The sequence below is a fragment of the Protopterus annectens genome, chromosome 5.part0 (assembly GCF_019279795.1).
Source record: "Protopterus annectens isolate FY-2018-M chromosome 5.part0, PAN1.0, whole genome shotgun sequence".
Classification (NCBI taxonomy): Eukaryota; Metazoa; Chordata; order Ceratodontiformes; family Protopteridae; genus Protopterus; species Protopterus annectens.
The window spans coordinates 607083399-607108800 of NC_056735.1; positions in this window are offsets into that span (position 1 = coordinate 607083399).

A 25402-nucleotide genomic window follows, 5' to 3' on the forward strand; every position below is an offset into this window, starting at 1 on the left:
ACATATATGTGTATATAAAAACTCATATTATTTGATTAAATAAAAGTGTCCCTTCTACAGTAACACCTGTCATTTTAACTCTTCTTCTCTGTAGAGACATGGAAACACATCTAATTCTATGTTCTATAATAAAGCCTTATGCAACCATTCAGTTCCACCAAAACACAGAATTTAGGGTCTAAAACTATATCACATTAGTACCAAAAATCTATGTAAAAAGTCATTAATCTTTGCAGTTAGTCTGAGTACTGTAAATCAGATAGACTGCATGTTGAAGAAACATGGATGAAATTATAAATAAATTATGTCTAAATATTACCATTGGTTGTGAAGTGTGATAAGGATAACTGACTATACAAAAGTGCAGAAGAAACAGCAATCCTGTATTCTAACCCTCTCTAAGTATTATCTACCCATTTCAGCATCTGAAAAAAATTAAAATAGTGATAGCATACGCAGATTTAAATGCATGCAAAATAATTCATACAATAACAATATGCATTTCCACAAATACAATATCAAATAATATTAGCAATTTAAAATATATTTTATCATGGATTAGATCAGACTTCAAAATGACATTATATTGAAGGAGATATTAATATAAACTGAGTATAAACAATAAATCATAATAAATGAGACACGCTGAACAAACCAATTGGCTTATACTCTGTCTCTCATCTACCTATTATACCACTACCACTAACCAGCACATTAGGGCAACAGTATCTGCAAGGAATACTGGCCTTTTTGTGGGACAAGATTATCAGCCCTGTTCCCACACTACACGTACACACACACACACACACACACACACACACACACACACACACACACACACACACACACACACACTGCCAGTTTAGAGTATCCAATCCACCTACTGCATGTCTTTGGAATGCAGGAGGAAACCAGTGCACATGGAGAATACCCATGCAGGCACAGGGAGGACATGCAGACTCCACACAGAAGGGGCCAGACAACTTCTTCCTGTGAGGCAACAATGCTTCCTGCTATGCCACTGGGCTGCCATTAGCTTATACAGTTTTACCTAATTAATTTCATAATCTATAAGGGAGACAGATAATTAGACAATTAGAGCCCTAATAACATTTGTCAGGAATATTATCAGATTGAATAAGTGACCGTTATCCCACATGTTTATTGTGACAAAAGACAAATATCACTACTATAACTTTGTTGTGATTGTTTCAATAAAAAATCAAGTAATCAATTTTTTATGAATATGTGTGGTGAATATAAGTGCTGTCACATTAACAGTTTGCCTCATGATAATGCTGTACAATTTTTAACAAAACATTTCTAAACTTTCTAAATTCAGTAGCACCTTTAATAACAAAAAAGAAAAAAATAGACCTAAGCTAATATCACAGGCCAGGCAAATAATTAGTATCAGATATAAAACTTGGAAACAAGGGTAAAGTTACTTAGTGGACACTTAGAAACCAAACATAAAGATGCTATAAAATGAATAAGAACAATATTTCATTAAAAAGCACATTTCCAGCAACCACAGTCAACATTAATTGTGGCAGTTTCTCAAATTTACTTAAACCAGGCAAACAAATTAAAAAAACTGCAAGACTACATAACACCAGTACATTGCAAACTGGACTTCCACTCCATACAGGCAGTGTCATATTTAATAGGTAAGCAAGGTGTTAAAACAAATGCATATGATATCAATAACTATCGAGCAACAGACATAAACATTCTAGACAATATTTTAATAAAATTGGAATCATTTTGATGAAAAACAACTTAACTTCTCGTACACTGCATCACTTCTCTTCAAACCATTGAGGCAGCACTACTCACTTTCCTAATGAAATAAATGTAATGGAGTATCAAGGGTTATATACTGGTCGAATTTCTCAGGATTCATGAAAAGCTTTTTGTTAGAGTGTGCTCAACAATATACTAAGGTTGAAAGTAATTTTGCTGCAATTATGCAACATAAATAATGTATAAGATAAAGCTTGCTTAAATGTAGAAATAGAGTTTAGTAATATGTAATCAGCATCCATACTAAATTACCATGGCTTGGAAAAGGAATCTGCTGAATGGACATTTTTCCCTTACAGACTCAAAACAGGATGTATGCAAGAGCAAAAATACAAAATCTGCTTTTAAAGAATGGACACTTTTCCCTTACAGACTCAAAACAGGATGTATGCAAGAGCAAAAATACAAAATCTGCTTTTAAAGAATGGACATTTTTCGCTTACTGACTCAAAACAGGATGTATGCAAGAACAAAAATGCAAAATCTGCTTTTAAAGAACAATGACATGTTATTCTGCATGGAAAAACAGGATGGCACAAGAACAGATGTTTTTATACAAAGATCCAAATAAAATACAGGATGTTCACACTGTCAGAAAAGCTGATCTCTGACAATGTGTTTTCTCAAAAATATGTTTTTCTTCATAAAAAAACAGGATATGCTTATCAGCATTGACATAAGAACACATGTTTCTATACACAGATTCAAATAGAATACAGGACAATGTGTTTCCTCAAAAATATGTTTTTCTACATGGACATCAGGACACTGTTACAGGATATTCACACTGTCAGAAAAGCTGGTCTCTTACAAGACATTGTTAAACAAGGAAGTTTAGTATTGTTTCTACAGGATAAGCAATTCTCCAAAATATGTTTATGCATGACTAAAAAGAGTATATAAAGAGCTGTATAAATCCAGTTGTTTAGGGATATGGTAGGAACACATTTGGTGTTCTGAGGTAAATGTTATATCTCTCACATCATCTGTACTATATGAGAAGTAAAGTTGGAACAGTACTTTTAAGCTGCAACGTGGTTTCGTTTGATTTATTATAAAAGTTATTTGTTACTGCTCTTTAAAGTTGATGCTGCAAAGTATATTCTCTCATCAGTGTATATTCTGCAAGTTTCTGTATGCAACAGACTGTGAATGCAAATATAATCAGACTTTGAATTTTAGCAGAATCTAGCCAGCAAGACTGAGTGTCATAAGAACACTGCAAATCCATCACACCAAGCAGTAAGCAGCTCCATGTAATTTTTTCAATGGCAAGCTAGCCTGCATTTGAACCTACAATCTGCATTCAACCACAGGAGGAGTGATGGTAAGCCCTGCAGAGGGTCACTTCAGTTAAATTGCAGTAACTAACATTTGTACGTATGTGTCAGTTCTGAACAGAAGTATTCCAGTTTATGCAGCTTGCAGTAGTACAGTTTTTTAGACGTCTACATCCGGAGTGAGACAGAAATTCCAGTCGCAGTGCAATAATTTCGCTAAGAAAAGGGGAATATCCACTAGCACAGCAGTCCGCTCTCTGTTGTGCTTTCCCAGCTTCTCAAGTGACTTTGAAAAATTTCCAGCCATCTGCAACAACAGCCTGATCACCTGTTTTCTTGCTTATTGGAAAGACTTTTTTTCTACGTCACATTTTTTTTAGTATGGATGCTATCAGGCAGAATTCTAGCAAATGTAAGCCAGATAGCAGAACAACCAGATAAAATATGGAGTAAATTGCAATGTTGGTATACACAACACATTAGTAAGTGTAAAACCTTGTCAGGGCAAGTTGACATACCAGCATTATGTAAGTGGATTGTAACATTTGATTGGTATTTGCAACAAAAAAATGAAGTATATCATAGTAAATGTTTATTGTGTGATTCAAAGGAAACTGCATTTTGTGTAATATGCCATAAACAAGTATTGCATGATATTGCTAAAAAACTAGACTGTGCAGACAGATCTGTTCATGATAAAGAATTAATTAATAATACACAGTTTTCATTATATCCAGATGTAAAGCAGTTATGTCCTGTTAGTACATTAATTTCTGAATTACAACAGCAATCAAATCTGTTATTGACAGAGTCCCCCTGTAGATCTTGTAACTCCCTTTAAAAATTATGTACAAGCATGGAATGATGCCACGGCTACACATACAGATGAGGACAGAAACAAAGTTTATGATACATTGACAGAAGAGAAACAAAATGAATTTAAAATGTTCAAAACTGACATTCAAGATCTCTGTCAAAAGTGCATAGGAGCTCTGTAGTCAACAGAGGAATCCAATAACAGGTATCATATATCCCTTAAACACTTACAGGTAGAAATGACAGACCTTAAACAGCATCTGAAGGAAAAGGAAGAAGAATTACATGAATTAACTGAGACTAACTACCAAAATACTATTTTGATATCCCAGCTTAAAGAAGAGTTAAAAACACAAAACCAGTCCAAATTATAGAACAGGGACAGGGAACCACTACAGATTTATATCGCAGTCTAGATTATTACAGAGTTTACCACAGTGGAATGATAAAAAAGGCATATTTTATAACATGCTTACATTTGAAGAATGGGTGGCATATACAGCAGGCTCTGATATATGGACAGATGCATTACTTAGATGTTTCTGGATTTTCATTCCCAAATGTTTTAAAACTTTCATACAATTAAAGCAAGATGATTATCAGTTGAACACTAAAGTAGGACGTATGACAGCCATTTTAATGGCATTTACACAAGGGCAGCCTCTCACAGCCAAATTATTAGATAATTTTAAAATTACTATCACAGATAAATTAATGGAACAAAGTGATCATTTTAGACTTGCATTTCAAATCATATATAAAAAAACAGGCAGAGACATGGGAAAAAGAGACATACAAAAACAGCTAATACATTGCTTCTTAGAACAAGTCAAAGGGGTTCCAGGGGATATTAAATGTATCTACGAAGAAAATTCTGATACCCTCACTGATTTGGTACAAAACTAATGAGGGACGGACTATGGCCGATGATGGGACTTTATACTCACACCATATCTTTGCATGTGAAGATAATAGTGAGCCATTTGAAGTAATTGGTGAAGTCAAAACAGGGGAAGGCAAAGATGGTGTGACCAACCACCAGCTGAAAGAGCTGTGTCAGCACCACCAGCTCCTGCCTCTATGCTTGTAGTACCAGGATCAAGCACAGGTAATGAGCAAAAGGCACCAACATGCTTCTTTTGTAAAAAATAGGACACATTAAGCAAAATTGTGATCATTACAAAGCTTGGCAAAAAGAAGGAAGAACAGGGAGTGTTTCCAAAAGAGAGCAAACAAATTTACAAGAAAAGTCAGAAAAGCAGGATCATGTACAAAAACCTTACAATATTAGTAAAACAGTTATAAGAGCCATCAATATACAGGAAAAGGGAAAGTATGCCGGTAGATTTTCAAACGGTTTCACCTGTAAATCCGAAACATTTGATAGAACAGGCAGAAGGAATAGCTAGGCAACAGTTAAAAAAAAGATTGAAAAACCTAAATATGTAGATCATTCAGACACAGAAGAAGATGACAAACAAAAACATGAGGTGTGTCATATTGCATTTGATAATAAAGGAGATGATGAGTGGATTTCCTTACAATAGGGATGTGCCCCCCCTACTCTGGTATCTTTCCTGACTACCTTTAAAAAGGGTCGAGATGGACAACCACTGATTGATATTTGGGTAGAGGGGTCACTGTGGAAAAATGTCTTAATAGACACAGGAGCAGCAGTATCTGTCACAAACAGACAGTTACCAGTAAATCCTATAAAAAAGGTTTGCATTTCAGCATTTAATGGCACAGGATGCTATGCAGTGAGTAGCCAAAATGTGGACATAAAGTTTAGTCAAGAGGGACAAATATGGAAGGGTGCATTTTTAATGCATCCATCTTGCACAAATACCATTATTGGTATGGACATTCTAGGACTTTTAGGCATAGTAATTGATTTACCTAATGAAAATCTGTGGATGGGAGACAAACAACAAAGAGAGGAAGAGCAAAATACAGGTTGCTATGCAATCTCTCTACCTGACAAACCTGAAAAACCTACAGGCTATATAAATACAGACAGTGAGGATGTATGGAAGCATTTACAACAGCAATTCCCAAATCTATGGTCCAATGGTCCCAGTGATTGTGGGAAACTAGAAAGCCCAGTAGGAATAGGAAGTGATCAGGACTATATACCACCTTTTCAAAAACAATATCCTATTCCTAGGGAAGCAGAAGAACATATGGAAAAATGTATTGCAGAATGGGAAAGAGAAGGGTTATACAAAAGGCAACAGTCCTACAAATTCACCAATCTGGCCAGTTAAGAAAAAAGATGGTAGTTATCGTCTTGTTATTGATTCTGAAAGGTTAATCAATATACCACTCCTAGAGCACACTTGATTCCAGGAGTCCCAGAGTTGGCTGCACATATTAAGCCACAAAGTAAGTGGTTTACAGTAATAGATTTAGCAAATGGTTTTTTTGCAGTGCCACTCAGGAAAAAAGATTGGCCAAGATTTGCCTTTACATTTAAAAACCAGCAATATGTTATGACAAGGTTACCACAAGGGTTTCAAAACAGTCCAGTTATTTTTCATCAGACAGTAGGATCCATTCTACAACATTTGGAAAAGGATGATTCAGTAATACATTACATTGATGATATTTTAATTCAGTCAGAAACAGTAGAGGAGCATGTACGGCTTCTTAAGAGAGTTTTCATACTCTACAGCAAGCAGGGTTTAAGGTTAAAAGTGAAAAATTCAGTTTATGACACAAAAAGTTAAGTTTCTAGGTACTATTATAAAACCAACAGGAAGATCTCCTTGCCCTGTACGTGTACAAGGCATTTTACAAATGGAAAAGCCACTGACTATAGCAGACTTACATAAATTCATGGGAATCATGAATTACAATAGAATTTATAGAGGATTATGCAGCCGTGGCTGCTCCCTATACAAAATGTTACATGAACAAAAGAACTCCACCTTTTTAGAGTGGGGATCTCATGAAGAGGAGGCATTTTCACAGATAAAAATAAAACTAGCACAAGCTACAGAACTAATAGCGCCCACTCCAAGGTTACCATTTGTGTTACAAGCAACAGCAGGTAAAAAAACACTGTCTGTGGTACTACTACAGGAATGGCCACATGGTAGTGACAACAGAATGGAAAAAACATTACGCCCAGTCACTTTCTTTAGCAGAAAGATGACTCCAGTGGAATTGGGTTACCATCCATGTATACAGCAGTTATTAGCCATTTACTGGGGTATTAAACAAACTGAATATTTGACCGTATTTTCCAGCATTATAGTACAAACACCACATCAAGCTGTAAAAGCTTTGATAGACAGTTTTGAAATGAATAAAATTACAGATGGTATTAGTCAGGCAGTCTTTGCAAAATGGATGGCACTTTTGGAAAGAAAACTGTTACTATACAGACAGGGGATAAATACCATTTGTCAAACCATATGGGATATGAAGGAAAACAGCATAACTGTTTAGAAAAGATAATGTCACCTGAGGTGCAATTTTAGCATCTGATTTTGATCACTTTAAGCCATCCATCTTTGTGGATGGAGCACGATATTGGGACCAAGGCAGATACTGGACAGGATTTGCCATAGTTCCAGAGAATCCACAATTGGGTTCTCCTGAACTAATCAAGTTACCAGGGCATATGTCAGCTCAAAGAGCTGAACTGGAGGCAGTATTGTATGTGCTAAAGTATTACAATCCTATTAACATTTTTCAGATAGTGCTTATGTAGTAAATTCTTTAAGACTACATATGGAAACCTGGGTAAGGCGAGGATTTGTGGATAGTGTAGGTAAACCATTACGGCATGCTGAAGTATTAAAATACATATATAAAGTTATAACAATGTCAAAACAACAAGGACAGTATAGCATCTTAAAAGTAAAAGCACATCAAAAGCCAACCAGTGAAACTTACAGATTAAATGTGTTAGCTGATACCTTGGCCAAACAAGCAGCACAAAATGGAAAAGAACTTCCAGAATATGAGTATGCCAATGTAGAAGTTAGTGTCTTAAAAGAGCTAGATAAAGAGTCAATAGAGAAAGACCTTGTAAATATACAAAAACAACAGGGCTTAAAAGAAGAAACTGATCAGTGCAGATTGGTAGGTATACCACCAAAGGAGTACTATGCATACACGACCTCCAAAGGGTTACAGTTGCCATATGTACCATTTCAGTTGGCACGCCAGTTGGTCAAGTTAAATCACCAAATACTGGGCCATATAGGAACTGATAAGTTATGGGCAGTTGTAAAAGAAAAGTATTGGAACCCAAATTTAAAAAGGTCTGCAAACTGATTATAGAAGAATGTTTAATCTGTCTTCAGGTAAATGCTAAAAGCAAAAGGCCTCAGTTACATCAAGTACAGCCAGCGGATGGGCCATGGTATGCAGTTCAAATAGATTATGCAGGTCCATTACCAACAACAAAGGGAGGTTACAGATATCTACTAGTAGTAGTGGACGTCTTTTCAAAATGGGTAGAAGCAATTCCTACCAAAACCATGACAGCAAAGGCAACAGCAGAAGCCTTATGGAAAAATATTTTCTGTCATTGGGGATGGCCACGGGTTATAGAGTCAGACAATGGCCCACAGTTTGTTAGTGATCTCATTAAACAAATGTGTAATTTGTTAGGCATACAGCAAAGGTTTCATGTACCATACCATCCACAATCTAATGGCATTGTAGAACGTATGAATCGGATGTTAAAAGAGCGTCTAAAAAGGCATGCTTGGAAAAGGGCAATACATGGGTACATCATCTGCCTGGTATTTTAATGGGTATTCGAGCAACACCAAACAGCAAAACAGGTATTTCCCCATATGAAATAATGACAGGCCGCAAAATGCCCATACAATTACCATTTGATCCAGATTTACCTAATGGTAGGCCCATGCTAGAAATTAGCAAACATCAGGAATGGCTAAAACAACTTACTAGTATATGTGACTATAATGCAAGGGAGCAAGCATTCCATCTATGGAAAAAGGTGCCAATAATACCAACTGAAGAAACCTTCCCTGTGGAACCAAAGTATTGGTAAAAACATTCCAAATGGAAGGACCATGGGCTAGCAATTGGCAAGGCCCTTTTGAAGTAGTGGGACAAATTGGACCATTAGTGTACAAAATCAAAGGAAAAAAGAAAAACAGAACAATGTTGGTACATAAAGATCAACTAAGAATGATAAAAAATAGTGAACAATGTAAATCTGATTAAATGTATTCTTTTGTAGGTTTCCAACAGAGAAAACCCTAATGAAATTGACATGGTTTAAAGTGCATCCTTTTGGAAATCCAGTTTCGGATGACCAAAGGCAAAATGATTCAACAATGGAATTTCTATTTAAAGGATGTTTTTTTTAAATTGATAATAGCTATTATACTAACTATTATTGCATTGCTTAGTATTAAATTATACTTACAACCTGTTAATCAAACTGTAAAGTTACATAAGAGAGAGTAAAGAAATGTGGAAAAATGAACAAGACTGGTCACCATCTTTTAACACTTTCTTAGCAAGCCAATGTTGGTATGCAAAAAGCATGAATGTTTCTAATTGTTGGGTATGTAGTTTAATACCAAAAATAACAGGGGTAATGCCTATAATACCTATTCCACTAAATTCTCTTAGTAGTTGGAGAGTATTAATAAATGAAACAGGAGATCAAGTTATAAATGTACAATTACGTAAAGCAAGAGTACAGTTATCTGCTATAGTACAGGGGATCACGTTTTCAACAAAATGGAACTGTTCCAGTGGGTAATAGCAATTGTATTCAAACAATTGAAATGATAAATTTTCACAACCACATACCAGTACGTGGAGTATTTTCACATGGTTTTCCTATTTTAATACCAATTAAGGGTCAGTTATTATTAAGTGACACAGCAGTATTTCACTTTTCACAAAATGACAAAAATGACTGTAAAACTAATATTACATGTTGGAGAAGTAAAACAGATAAAAACTTTACAGTTGTACATGATAAAACTCCTACTATGGGGCAAGTAAATGGCAGTCTGGTAAATAGCAGTGTTGCTCTATCAAATGGGTTATATTACATCTGTGGTAAATATGCTTATAAATGGTTACCAAAGGGATGGGATGGCACCTGTTATATAGGATTAGTGGTACCAGCAATGCATCATGTAAAAGAGTTACCAAAAGGAAACATTAGGAATACAAAAAAGAAAAGGGATATATTACCTGTAATTGAAAGTCCAGAAAATCCAGTAGACACCTTAGATACATCATGTATATATCATCAAAATCTTGATTATATTAAATTAAAAGATATGGATTTAGGAGATGATGTAATCTCTGGAGCAGGTATTTTCCCTTGGTACGGGGCTGCAAAAGCCATCTGGGAACTGAGAAAACTATCTAAACTAGTTGAGGTATTGGCAAATGCCACTTTCAATGCAGTCCTTGACATTACTGTCGAAATGACAGCAATATGAACTATGGTTTTGCAAAATCGAATGGCATTAGATTACATATTAGCATCACAAGGGGTACATGTGCTTTAATAGGAGAACAGTGTTGTACATTTATTCCAGACAAAACAGAATCTGTAAAAGCACATTTAGAAGTGATTGCACAAGTGTCTCAACATACTAGAAAAACTGGAATGATGACTGGAGTGAATGGTTTAGTAATCTATTTACAGGATGGACAGGAAAAATCACTGTATTTTTAATTTCTTTTATTGTTATTGTAATGCTTGGTTGCATATTATTTACATGTATTAAAGTCTGCTTAGCAAAAGCTAGTCAAGTTACTGTTGTTAATTGTCATAATGAAAAAGTATTACCAAATAATGCTGAATTTATTTTTCTAGTTTAAAATAAAAAGACGGAATTGTTAGAGTGTGCTCAACAATATACTAAGGTTGAAAGTAATTTTGCTGCAATTATGCAACATAAATAATGTATAAGATAAAGCTTGCTTAAATGTAGAAATAGAGTTTAGTAATATGTAATCAGCATCCATACTAAATTACCATGGCTTGGAAAAGGAATCTGCTGAATGGACATTTTCCCTTACAGACTCAAAACAGGATGTATGCAAGAGCAAAAATACAAAATCTGCTTTTAAAGAATGGACACTTTTCCCTTACAGACTCAAAACAGGATGTATGCAAGAGCAAAAATACAAAATCTGCTTTTAAAGAATGGACATTTTTCCCTTACTGACTCAAAACAGGATGTATGCAAGAACAAAAATGCAAAATCTGCTTTTAAAGAACAATGACATGTTATTCTGCATGGAAAAACAGGATGGCACAAGAACAGATGTTTTATACAAAGATCCAAATAAAATACAGGATGTTCACACTGTCAGAAAAGCTGATCTCTGACAATGTGTTTTCTCAAAAATATGCTTTTCTTCATAAAAAAACAGGATATGCTTATCAGCATTGACATAAGAACACATGTTTCTATACACAGATTCAAATAGAATACAGGACAATGTGTTTCCTCAAAAATATGTTTTTCTACATGGACATCAGGACACTGTTACAGGATATTCACACTGTCAGAAAAGCTGGTCTCTTACAAGACATTGTTAAACAAGGAAGTTTAGTATTGTTTCTACAGGATAAGCAATTCTCCAAAATATGTTTATGCATGACTAAAAAGAGTATATAAAGATCTGTATAAATCCAGTTGTTTAGGGATATGGTAGGAACACACTTGGTGTTCTGAGGTAAATGTTATATCTCTCACATCATCTGTACTATATGAGAAGTAAAGTTGGAACAGTACTTTTAAGCTGCAACGTGGTTTCGTTTGATTTATTATAAAAAGTTATTTGTTACTGCTCTTTAAAGTTGATGCTGCAAAGTATATTCTCTCATCAGTGTATATTCTGCAAGTTTCTGTATGCAACAGACTGTGAATGCAAATATAATCAGACTTTGAATTTTAGCAGAATCTAGCCAGCAAGACTGAGTGTCATAAGAACACTGCAAATCCATCACACCAAGCAGTAATCAGCTCCATGTAATTTTTTCACTTTTTATGTTATGTTACACATGATATCATGTAACAGCTAAACTAGACATGAGCACTACCACCCTAAATTTCTGCAAACTTTATATAAAGTTAATACTTATAATGTGCCATACGCAAGATACCTACTCCACCTCCATATTAGGTCAATTATTGTTTAACTTATTCCATCGTGATATGAACAAGGATAACCAAAGGCAATATTTTTGTCCAATGCCCAATAATAGTCATAACAAATACTGTAAAAGAACTCCATGCAGTTAAGCAAAATTAATTAATTTTTTTAGAGAAATGGCTTAGCAAATCACACTTACTAATAGATGCCAAAAACTAATATAATACTGTTCAACTCAAGCCTAAACCAGAACGATGGCCTTCATTTCAATACTGCATTTCTAAACAATGCCCCTGTCAAACAAGTATCTCATACCATACTACACAGTGTAATAACAAATCAAGATAAAGTTCTGCCAGTCAAAATTTAGCAGGAAAACAAATTGGAAACAAGGAATCCTACATAAAGCAAAACCATACTTAACAGAATTAGCATTACTCTCATCTGCTCAAACACTTCTACTGCCATGTCTTGATTATGTACACTGAGTTATTAATAATATTCAAAAACAGTTATAACCAGACTACAGTTCTTGCAACAAAACAGCCAACTTTCCAACTAATATTCCTAATCAAACTTATAACTGTACAGCATTTAAGAAACTAGACTAGTTAGAAGTATAGAATACCTCAGAAGTCAACCAATTAAAGTCATTCACAACATTCTGTACAAACTACAACCCTTATTCAGAATTATATTTCTCCAAGACTGCTTCAGGCTCATCACCAAAATCATTTACTTAGAGCAAAATCAAATAGCCAATACTCTGTATCTGTGAGGAAAAATTATAGAAATTTTCCCCAGCTGTAATTTACCTCAGGACAAACATTTTAACATCCTTAATCAAACTAAAACAAAACACCAAATAGTGAAGTGGTACTGTTAATGTTCATACATTCAGGAAAGTGTAATACTAGTAACATCCTGGGATTCATTAATACCTGCACAAACTGTACACCAAGTGTACACGTTTTTGAGTGAACAGACAACACAAACATAACTCGCACCTTCTTCCTCCTAATTTTAGTTTTCCTACTGATTTTCTTGCAGCCTTAAAAATTGAGCAGGATTTATAAAGGTTAATACAAAGTGTAGACTACATGTACACTTAGTGTAACCTTTCAGAGTGACTAGAAAGAACAAAGAATGTGGTAGGGATATTCTTGAATACAGATCATGCACTTAGTTTACACAATGTAGACAATAATTTGACCTTAACTATAACTAAATTCTTTATAATTATGTAGCACATTACACCTTCCAAAGATAAAAAAAATACTAGAACTGTTATCGCTATATTCCTATTTCTCAACCTCCTACTTTTATTTCCAACTTTCTCCCTAAGAATACTTATACGCTTATACATATCAGACGGCTCTCCCTTTTACTTTTCCGTAAACAGTTCTCTGACAATATCCTTAAATGCATACTGTCCTTTCTATAAACTGTTCTAAACACATTTATTTATTAATTCATTTGTATTGATGTATTATTTATTTATTTATTTATCCTTTATTGAGTGGATTAGTCCTACTAGGCTAGTGTCCTCTTTTTGGGGGAGACTTGAGGTGATATTTTTGCTACTAGGGGAAATTTGACCAGGGCATTGGGGAACTTCCCCTATTATTTTCAGTATGAATAAGCATTTCATTGTTACCCTTCCTGCTTTCATTCCAGGGACAATGATGGCCTGTAGAAGCAGCAAGGAAGATGCCAGGTATACGAGGACAAAGTGAAAAACAGTTTTCTTCAGACAGAAGAGATTTAAAAGAGGTGAGTGATTGGAAATGGTCTGAAGTGATGGATTTTGAGAAACAATTGAGCCTTTGCACAGCAGGTTTGTAAGTGGTGTGGATGAGGAGAAGACAGCCGAGCCTTCAGCGGAGGAGTTTGGAAGAATGAAAACAGAGGAGATAGATGATGAAGAGAAGGGGAATGTAGCTGAATCTTCCCAAGACTCAGAAGATATCTTTTAGCAGAATTTCTTTGAAGGAATCAATGAGAGCCCTGATGGCTGTATTATAACAACCCTGCAGTCAGGAGGGTTGTGGGATGTTTTATTACAGGGTTTGTTGGTACAGAGCAAACCAGAAAGTAAGAGCGCAGCATTGTGGAGTGATAATATGGAGAGAATACAAGAAGATGAGGTGGAAAAAGTAGTAAAGAAGAATTATAAATTGTATGTGGAGAAGAGAAGAGAAGATGGAATCCAGAAAATTAAAATAAATATCTGGTAAGAATTAGTAGCAAAGAAGAAAAAGTACTTGACAGGTATGATATCTGGGATAATATCAAAACACCACAGGGCATTTCTCTAGAAAAGGTAAGAGCATTTATTCATATTACTAAAGACACATTTTGTGACATTTTATTTGAATCAGAACAATGTATTGAAAAGTTTTTGGAACATTATCAGAAAAAGAAAAAAGTAAGTAATGGAATTTTTATGTTTTTCAAGTATTTAATAGTGAAGCAAAAAAGAAATGATATGCATAGTTTTGAAAAATAAGTGGAGAAAGAAACAATAAGTAATACCTTAAGACGGTGTGTAAAGAAGTGATGGACATTATAAAAAAATATGGTAATACAGGTTTATGGACTGGGGTTGGGGTGGGAATGCAGTGTTGTATTAAAAATAGAAAATAATAAAATTATACATATTCCAAGTATGATAAATGTAGATGGAAACAATGATACAGTTAAATATTAGGGGCAACTAAACTTATTTTTTAAGGAAAAAGTGATAATCTAATTAATAATTGTAATAAAAGGAAGCAGTATAGGTCATAATGCAAAAAAAATGTGAATTGAAACATTTCAAATGTGAAAAAAATAGGGCACTTATGGATGGATTGTAAAGAAAATGCGAAGGAAGTAATTACAGAAATAGAGATTGAATAAGAGATAGAACAAGAAGAATAGCAAAATCAACAAATAATGGTGGAAAATATTGAGAGAAATGAAAGAGAAATAATAAAAGAGAAAAGGAATGAAAAAAGAAAAATGACTGAATGTCAGAAGTAACTGAAACAGAAGTAAATTGGAAAGTAGTAAAAGAAAAAAAAAACTCTAATGGAAGGGGAGTAAAATATAGAAAAAGAAAATTCGTAGGTGTAGGTTTGAAAGAAAACATAAAAGGTAAAGGATAACAAGAAGGGAAATAAAAGTAAAAATGAGATAATAAATCAGAGAAGACATGAGAGTATTAGCAATAAGCGTGAATAGTATAAACATGTAAGACAAAAATACGTATATTAGAATGGTAAGCAACACTGAGTATGGATGTTATACTAGAGGACATAAGAATATTAACAGATAAAGAGCGATTATAAAACAAATGTGGGGGTGAGATCAATTGGAATACAGGAAAAGAAGCATGTTCAAGTATAAGAATACTGTGTAAGGATTCAATAAAAATTTTGGAAAGTATATCAGTAGCAATAAATAGAGTAGCAATAGTAAATTTGAGATTGCTAGGTCATGTTTCTAGAATTATAGCAATGTATACATATGTTTTGATGAAAGAAAGAGAGAATATGTTTAATAAGATTTTAAATTATGTTAAGTGTGAATATGGATTTAATATTAGTGGATGATTTCATGTGTATTCTGAGGAAAAGAAGAAAAGGGCGCGGGGATGTAAAAGCATTGTTAGAAGTGATTAGGAGTGGAAAATTATATATTTTGGATAACAAACAGTGAACATAAAAATAAGTAATCTAAGAAGTTAGATACATTATTTTATAATTTCTGAAAGTTTAAAGATAATGAAAGAAGTGAAAAAAGAGACAGGTTTTTCAGACCATTTGGCCATATAGATAGAGATGCAAAAAAGAAATGGATATAAAAGAACAGGTAAAGAAATTAAAAGAGTCAATGAGGAAGAGCTACCCGAGGAAGGGGTAGAGTTGATAAGACAATTGTGGAAAGACCATGTGGGAATGAAAGTATTTTATAAAAATTGCATGTTATGGTGGATAAGTTTGAAAGACAAATATAAAAAAAATATTTAGAATGGCAAGGCAAGAAAAGAAAAGGGAGAAAGGTGGAATATATAGAAATAATAAAACATTTGTAGATGTAGCAAGGAATAAGAATGACTATTTCAAAACAGCAAAATAAATATATGAAATAAATCAAGAGAAGATTAAAAATGTTTAAACAAATAAATTTTACAAGGAAAAAAAGGAATAATTAATACCATATTTGAATACAGTAATAAAAGAAAATAAAAGGACAAAAAGAAAAATAATAGATGAGAAAGGACAAAGTGTTATAACACAACAGGAACTCGAACATTGTAAAATGAATATATAGAAAAGATTTTTAAGTATGTAGTATAAAAAGGAAGCAAAAGTGGAAAGTAAAAAAAAAAACTTACAGAACTAGATAATAATGAGTTAGAAAAAGAAATAACAATGAAAGAATTGAATACTACGTTAAAGTTAGTGAATGTTGAATCAGTGACAGGACCAGATGAAATAGAATGCAATATGTATAAAATATGTCAGTATGGCAAAATAAGTATTTTTTTTAGAAATTAATAGCTTGATGAAGATTTTAGGCAAAAAAATATGGATCACAGTAATGAAAAAGGGAGAAAAGCAGAGATAAGAAATTGGAGACAGTACTTAATAATACTATTAGATTTTTATATAAATAATACAAAAGAGTTGGAAGATAAATTAAACAAAATATTAGAAGATACAGTATTTGGTAGAAAGGAAAAGGACATCAAGGATTATTAATGATAGTAAGAGAAATGGTGGATGATATTATAAAGAGGGAAAGGGAAGTAGTATTATTAGCAAGTGACTGGAATAAAACAAGATACAACATGAACTTTTATGGGATATAATGAAATAATGCAACATCAGTGATAGGATACAAAAGATATTTTATATATCATATGAAAAGAACAAAGGAAAAGTATTAGTGAATGGGTGGTAAGTCAGGAAATAGACATAAAAGTGGTATGAGACAAGATTGTCCAGTAAGTAACATTTTATTTGTGTTAATTATGAATGCCCTATTAAAAGTAGCAAAATACAAGTCATAAGAAGGAATTAGCATACCAATAATGTTCTCATATGCAAATTATATAATAGTAGTGACAATGAATAAAGAATGAATGAAGGAAGTCATTAAATACCTAAATGAGTACTTGGATACTATAGGTATGAGTATAAATATAGATAAGAGTAAAAAGGTTAGGAGAAAAAGATAAGATAGGGAATATTCAATTCAACAGGAAATAAAATTGTTAGGTATAACATTTGGGAATGAAATGGTGAAAAAATACAATGGAAAGAATAATAACTAAATTAAGAAATATATCTGCATTCTGGAGAACGTATAAATTATCATACAGAAAGAAGGTGTATTTAGTAAATGCGGTGCTAATGAGTAAAATCACATACTTAACTAAATGTGCTTATGATCCAGACAAAGTATGAAAAAGAAATAATGACAACTGTGTTCTCATTTATATGAGGGTTAAGACTGAATCCAGTGGAAAGAGGATTTTTTTAATGCCAGAGAAAAAGAAGGAGGGCTGGGCTTAATAAAGCCAGTTATTTATGCAGCATCATTAAATTTATATAAGGTGTTGAGATAGAGAAAAGAGGAAAATGGGCACTAAGTAGAATAATGAAAGAAAAAATATGAAAAAACATAGTGTACATTGAACAGAAGAGAAAACAATGAATGGAAGGGAAAATGAAAGAGTGTCAATACAAAATAACACTGTGAAAAATAATGATAAGGGAGATAGAAGAAAATAGGAAAATGGTATTTAAATATAATCAATAATTATTATTGTGTTTATCCATGGAAATATTAAGAAAAAATCAAAGACATAATTATGGTATAGAAAATGTGTAGAATGTAAAGATTATCAATAAAAGGTTGCCGGTACAAGCAAATATGAAAAGAATAAAAGAAAGAGTACGTTATTATTGTGGAAGTTGAAATAATACAACATGTATTTTTAAAATGTAATAGGGTAAAGGGGTCTATATTATGTCAGTAAAATTGCATTACAGCGAATGCCATTTTGCTCTCACATATATATACCGGAATCTTAAAAGAGCAAAACCCCAGTTCACAGATTTTTTTCCCCTGGAAAAAAAATGATGAGCCAACAAAACACAACATATCACTTAAAACATTACAAAATGGGGGCCTTAACCATAACTAAATATACTAATTCCAAGATCGCACAACAGTTGGGTAAAGGGCAATGTCATGGCTTAGACCAAGTGATTTCTTTCCCTGGGAAAGAAATCGCTGACCTGAGCTTTCACTCTTTCTGATTTTGGTCTGTTTATGTTGGCGAAACAGCATTTGCTTTAATGCCATTTTGCTGACATGATATAGACTCGGGTAAAATTATGGGAAAAATATGTGAAGAGAATATGTTGGAAGGAATTACAAAAGGGGAGTATATAAATGTGGGCATTTTGCAATATTATATTACAACAGGAAAGAAGGGAAGAAGAAAAGAAAATTGATAGAAAAATGTTTTATATTATATGAGCAATATGGAATGAATGTCTGAATGAGATCAAGTTTAATGGGAAATGGACATTGGCAGAAATATTTAAAAAGATAAGATTTTGATTATGGGAAAAAGGATTGAGGGTCATACAATGAATGTATAAGAAGAGTAATGTACAGTTACATGAAGCCATGTAAATGATGAAAAAATGATTGCAGAAATTGTAATTCCAAATAGTGAATATTACATAAATATTGTAGATAATATACTTAATAAAGTACCCCTACTCTTTTCAACAGGTGCCTTGGGATCTTTTACATCCACTTGAGCCTTTTTTTCTTTTTGTTCCTTCGTTTATTAACATTACATGCAAATATGCAAAACAGATAACACTAAACATAATATAATGTATCACAATGTTAAGCTAATCATCCATAATTTTACACTGTGTTGCTCACTTACTCTGTGTTGTAGTGCAAACACTCCTCATATTAACTCAGTATAGCAGATATGCATGTTATATATTGTAATTCTCATACTTCAATGTGGAGATTTTCATCCTGGGCCTCAAGTAAAAAAAGGGCTGTTGCCACATCAGATTGCCCTGTTGAACAAATAGAATGAATGAATGAATGAATGAATGAATGAATGAATGAAAGAATGAATAAATGAACAAGGAAATAAGCATATAAATAAATGACAGTATCTGATGTGCAGAGTAACAGTAGTTGCTGAGCTCTATTTATGGAAGAGGATACACTTGATAGCTAGACATTAAACAGTTGCAGAATAATCACATACATGTTCAGGTTTGAATAGGAAATGCTTGACAGAAACAAAAATATGTAGAAGTGACTGTTTAAGAACAGATACATTTGTAATAGAATATTTTGTGTCCTTGTCATGCTAGATATTTTACACTTTTGAACTCACATAATGCATTTATTATAACTATGAAATAAAGTAAAATACATATTTATATAACTGCATTCTTTTTGGTGGAATGTTTAGTTTATGTGTTTGCTCTTACTTTGCCTTATTTGTAGGAGAGTATGTACATTATGACTTGTGGTAGTCATTGTTACCAAATCATTTAGCTTTGTACAAAATTCCTGGTAATTTTTTTATTGATTGTTTCTGCTGGCAGATGGTTTTAGCAAGCTAGCTCAGTTCATGAAAAGACATTTTTCCCTTAACTGTTAATGTTTATTGGGGCTATATTGAGTGAGCTTGTTTGCAGACTAATTATTTTATATAGTACTGCTGCAAGTAGAAGAGTTGTTCTTTCTGTTTTGACTAGCTAATATGATGTTTGTAATAGCAGACAATTGTGTTTTGAGTTCATCCAAGTGAAAAACATCTGCATATCTTGTTCAAAGTGTTATGTAATAGATTAGTTTTTTTGATAGAATTAATGAGAATTAGAGAAAGAACACATTCTAGCTTTGTGAATGATATATTTCTGAAATGGTGTTCTTGGTGTCTGGTACTAGTAAGTTTGAGACTTTATAGCACAGTATCATTTGTGACAGTGTATTATCTACAATTGTCTCAGTGTGGCATTTGAAGGATAGAATTGAACCTCCGTGGATGATCTTCATCAAAAAGACAAATAAAATAATGTGTTTTGAATTGTATAAAACATTTATTTACTCTTTGCTGGCCTGCCAAATCCCATTGGGTCAGTGTCCACTTTTCAGAGTAAACCCAAGTTGTTATCCATAGTGGCTAGGGGAAATTTGGCCTGACCAACGGTGAACTTCTCCTATTTTTTTTTTGACAAGTACAATGGGATCACCTCAATTTAATGTCTCATCAAACCATGGCACATTTAGAACAGCAACACTCCCTTATGTTGCACTTCAGTGTCAGAAGTGGGTAATGAATCCAAGTACCAGGTGAAGGAATAGAAATCAGAGCCTTCTAATCTTCTATCATGAAAAGAAAGTGTGCTACCTTTTGAGTCACTGAAACATTCATGGACGCTTCTTAGTTAAAAAACATCTAAGCACAAGTTAGTACCAATAAGTTATACATTTTTCTTCCACCCCTCCTAATCCCATAGACCCACATATCCTTCCAACTGTTCATTTGGTTGGGATACTCATGCAATCCTTGACTCTACCAGTTGCTTTTGCCAGACTTCGTCTCATATATCATTAGCATTGGGTTGGTCTACTAACTATTTAGAGAGTTGATCTTATTGTGTTTATTGGCAATATATACCATCAGGAGACATGGAACATGGCATTAGGAGCAACCATGTATGCAACAGTCAATCAGCTGTCCATATTCCTATTACCCCTCTAAATGTGCTGAAATCAGTTTTTAGCTGGGTAGACAATGAAGTTTGTCTTTAAGATATGCCTGGCAATGGCCATTAGAGTAGATAGCCTCCTATACATCTCAGCAAATAGGAATTAGGAGGATATGACAGCTTTCATGCAACAGCATTTAAATAATTTGGTCAGTTTATATAATATTAAATTGGAAGATATTTCAGAAAATCACACTGAACTCTGTGCTCTCTGTCTAAAGCAAATGACCTATCTTATTCTCTTTGTGGTAAGGTGGACTACTTCTAGGACATATCTCCAGTAAGATGATTGACACAAAATGGTTCACTATGCAACATTGCAAATTTTGAAATATGTGGGATATATTCTCTAAAGCTAAGCAAGGCAGAAAATGTTAATGAAATGTGTCCAAAGTTAAATGCCAAAAAATGCATAGTCATACCCTTCGGGAAAAACAAGGTTACCCCTAGCTACCAAATAGGTGGCAATCCACTGAGCACAGAACAAGTTATCAGGGACCTGGGGACCCAGGTTGATAGTAGTCTGTCATTCGACACCCATGTAGCTAAAGTAGTTAGGAAGACCTTCTACATTGCCCACCTTATCATGAAGGGATTCTCATCTAGATCAAGGGAGGTCATAGTCCCCTATACTCATCACTCATCAGACCAATGATTGAGTACAATGCCCCATTCGGAATGTATCTGACCCGACACTTGCAGCAGCTGGAGAGGCCACAAAAGTTCCTCACCAAAAGGATAAAGGGTCTCAAACATCTGTCCTATGCTGCCCGACTGAAAGAACTCCAGCTCTATTCAGTCGCCTACCGCTTGCTCAGAGGTGACCTTTGCCTAACGTACAAGGCCATGTCAAACCCAGATTTGATGAATATGCTTCACCTCAAAAATCTAGATCCGTCAGAGCCACAAGGGCGGGAGACTTAAACCTCGACACGGCTATTAATAGGACGTGCTGGAGGGATAGATTCATCACCCAAAGACTCCCTATGCTGTGGAATAAAATCCCGGTATATGTGAGGCAGAGCACCTCGCTGGCCTTGTTCAAGAGAAATCTTGACCAATGGATGGGAGATCGCAGATATACCCCAGGGATTACCTCAGTGTCACTGCTCGACAGAGGCACAGCAAAATAATGGGTATAGTTAACCATACTAAAGGGGTGGCGTAAGCCACAAAACTATGGGCTAGGCTTGTAAATGCCCTCGGGCAGATAGCCTAGTATGAACCTATGAACCTAATTAATGTAAAATTTCAGATGAAGTACTTAAATACCCTATTGTTCAGTATGCCTGGAACAAGGTAATATGCATCTTCACATTATCAGGTAGCATTTTGCTTCCAAGCTTGTTTCTTACTGTTTTATAGCATAAACTCTTATTCTAATGCTACTGAGAAATTTAACGTGCACTAATTTATTATTTTTCTATGCCAAATTTAGCTTCTGCATTACTTATGTCAAACATTTTTTATTGCACAACGAGGCAATATAAATCTATGTTCTTTTAAGTGAAATGCCACTTTAAATTGTTATATATTTTTCCTCTCTCTTTCTTTTTCCTTAGTAATGCTAAGAGAATTAAAATATTGCAGTAATATTTGACTTTTTAAAGTTCGTACTCACACTTTTCTACATAACTCAAATGGTCTGTGATGTTCCTATATGAAGAAAACCAGACCAGAAGGTAGGAAATGTGAATCCTCCAGTGAGATACAAAAAAAATGTAAAATCCAATGTTCTAAGCCCATTTTTCCATGAAGACCACACTTTATTTAATCAAAACACAAATCAAATTAGCACTTTCATTTCTACCATAAGAGACTTTTTCAGACAGTTTAAATGACAGCAATTCACATTTAAATACCTTCAGTTAGTAATGACTTCATACAAACAGCAACCCTCCCCCATGATTCCAGATAGTGAGAACAAATCTCTACATGCATATGTATGAATATTTATGAATAGTTATAAATATTAATAAATATCCATGAATATTTATAGAACCTTAAAAACCATAACATTCATTCCAACACATCTGAAAAAATAAATAGGTAGCATATGTGTTAACTATAAATACAAAAAACAGGTGTTTACTTTAAAACTTATTCAAAACAACTTAACTGAGTTTCATTTTATATGTTTCCATGCATTTTAAAATATATCAGATAATCTTTCCAGTGCCTTCAACCTAAGAATACCATTGATAGAAATACATTCATTGAGACCTGGCCAAATATTAGCCCTTAAACATAGCTGCCAGGTCAATTCTTTCCTCTATAGATGTAGCAACCATACTCCGCCTGTTTTATCAACTTTCACTGAGTCCAGCACAAAAAAATTAAAAGAATGCCTATGAAATCCATACAGTGTTTAGCAAGGGGATTGGTACCATCATTTTTTCTGATTGCTCTAAGATGTTTGTAAATACGATTTTTTTAATTTCCTCTCTGTTTTACCAATATAAAAACCTGCACATAAAACACATTGGGTGCAATATACCACCCTGAGTAACAGAAAAACTTTTCCACTGGTTTAAATTTAAAACCATTAATCACTGTCTCAGCAATCTCTGCAACATAGAGGCAGTGTGGGCAGCACCCACATTTCTTCATAAAGCCTTCCCTCTTATACTTAACCACTCTTTCAAACAAGTCCTTCAAATTTCTACATCTGCGATAAACAATTACAGGTCCAGTACCTATTAGGTCTCTCATTTAACTTTCATACTGTAAACTTTGCCTGATATGTTTGCTGTTAGTCGCAAATGTGGTAACAAATGAGCATGCATAGTTGTTCTGATTTACAGATTCAACACTTAGAAGCTCACTGCCAGCTTCAGTACTTACATCACTTGTTTCTTTAATATAAACTTCCACTGCCAACCTAAAACCCTTCCATCTTTTAAAGATAGGTTCAAAATAACCACTTTCTTTTTCATTAATAACTTCTAACATAATCTCATAAATAAATGCGTATGGGTAACCTCACTTTAAAAACATACTTTTCAATATCTCACATTCTTCTAAAAATAACTTGAATGTTAACACCATTCTTGCTGCCCTCACAAACTGCCCTTTAATGACTGCTCACATCTGCTTGAATGGGTGGGTGCTTAAAAAGTGTAAAAAAAATTTGATTACATCTCTTCTCAAAAGATTCTAGTGAAAAATCTCCTATTTGTCGCATCTTTACTCAAATGTATATCTAAAAAAGAGATGTCTTGCTCATCAACATAGTGGGAAATTTTCAAAAATTGTGTGGTAGTGTTCAAGTAAACCAAAAATGCCTCAATCAATAATTTGGGACCCTTCCATAAAATAAACAAGTCATCCAAAACTGTATATACAGTAGGCAGAATTGATAAAAGGCATAATTAAAAAAAAAAAACACTCCCATTGCAGCATAACAATGTTGGCATAAACTCCATCACATGCTGCACCCATAGCAACTCCTTCTCTTTGCAAAAAATATTCCTTCTCAGATACAATAAAGTTATTTTAAGACCATTTCCAACAGATGTTCCAACAAACTAATTTATATTTGCAGCACCTCCTTGTGAACTAAATACTCACTAAGCCATTCCAAACCAATATGTGATAAATACATATTCTTCTTTAAACTTAATTTCATTCAACTTATTCAGAAAATCCCCAAAGTCCTTACAAATACTGGGCTCCTCTGAGAGAAATTTCTTACATTTAATGTCAATAAACTTAGCTAAGGGGTAAGTGATAAAGCCCCTTGCATCAACTATGGGGCACATCTGGGGTTGCTCTACACTCTTGTGCAATTTGGGTAAACCAAAAATCATGGGGGGGTAATAGGGTGGGGTACATACAAATAATTGCACTCAGAAACTGAGATGCTGCCCTTAATAAAAAGATCTTCCAATGCTGCCCTCACAGCCTTGTAGGCCCTATTTAGTTGGTTCAGGGAGCTAGATTCAAAGAAGTTTCCAGATAATTTTTTTTCAGTTTACACATGTAGTCTGACCAAGTCATAACTACAGGATGAAGAATTTGACCAGGAACCCCACTGTTAGGTTTATGAAACCTGACAAAGGTGGTGCCAGTGGAAAAGTTTTACTGTTACTCAGAGAGGATGGTATATTGTGCCCAAAGTGTTTTGTGTGCAGGTTTTTATATTGGTAAAACAGAGAGGAAATTAAAAAATCATATTTACGAACATCTTAGAGCAATCAAAAAACATGATGGTACCAACGCCCTTGCTAAACACTGTGTGGATTTTCATGGGCTTTCTTTTAAGTTTTTTGTGCTGGATTCAGTGAAGGTTGGTGAAAGAGGTGGAGCATGGTCATTACATCTAGAAAGGGAAGAATTGACCTGGCAGCTACATTTAAGGGCCAATATTTGGCCAGGTCTCAATGAATGCATTTCTATCAACAGTATTCTTAGGTTGAAGGCACTGCAAAGATGACCTGATTTATTTTAAAATGCATGGAAACTTGTAAAATGAAACTCAGTTAAGTTGTTTTGAATAAGATTTTAAAGTAAACACCTGTTTTTGTATTTATATTTAACATATATGCCACCTATTTAATT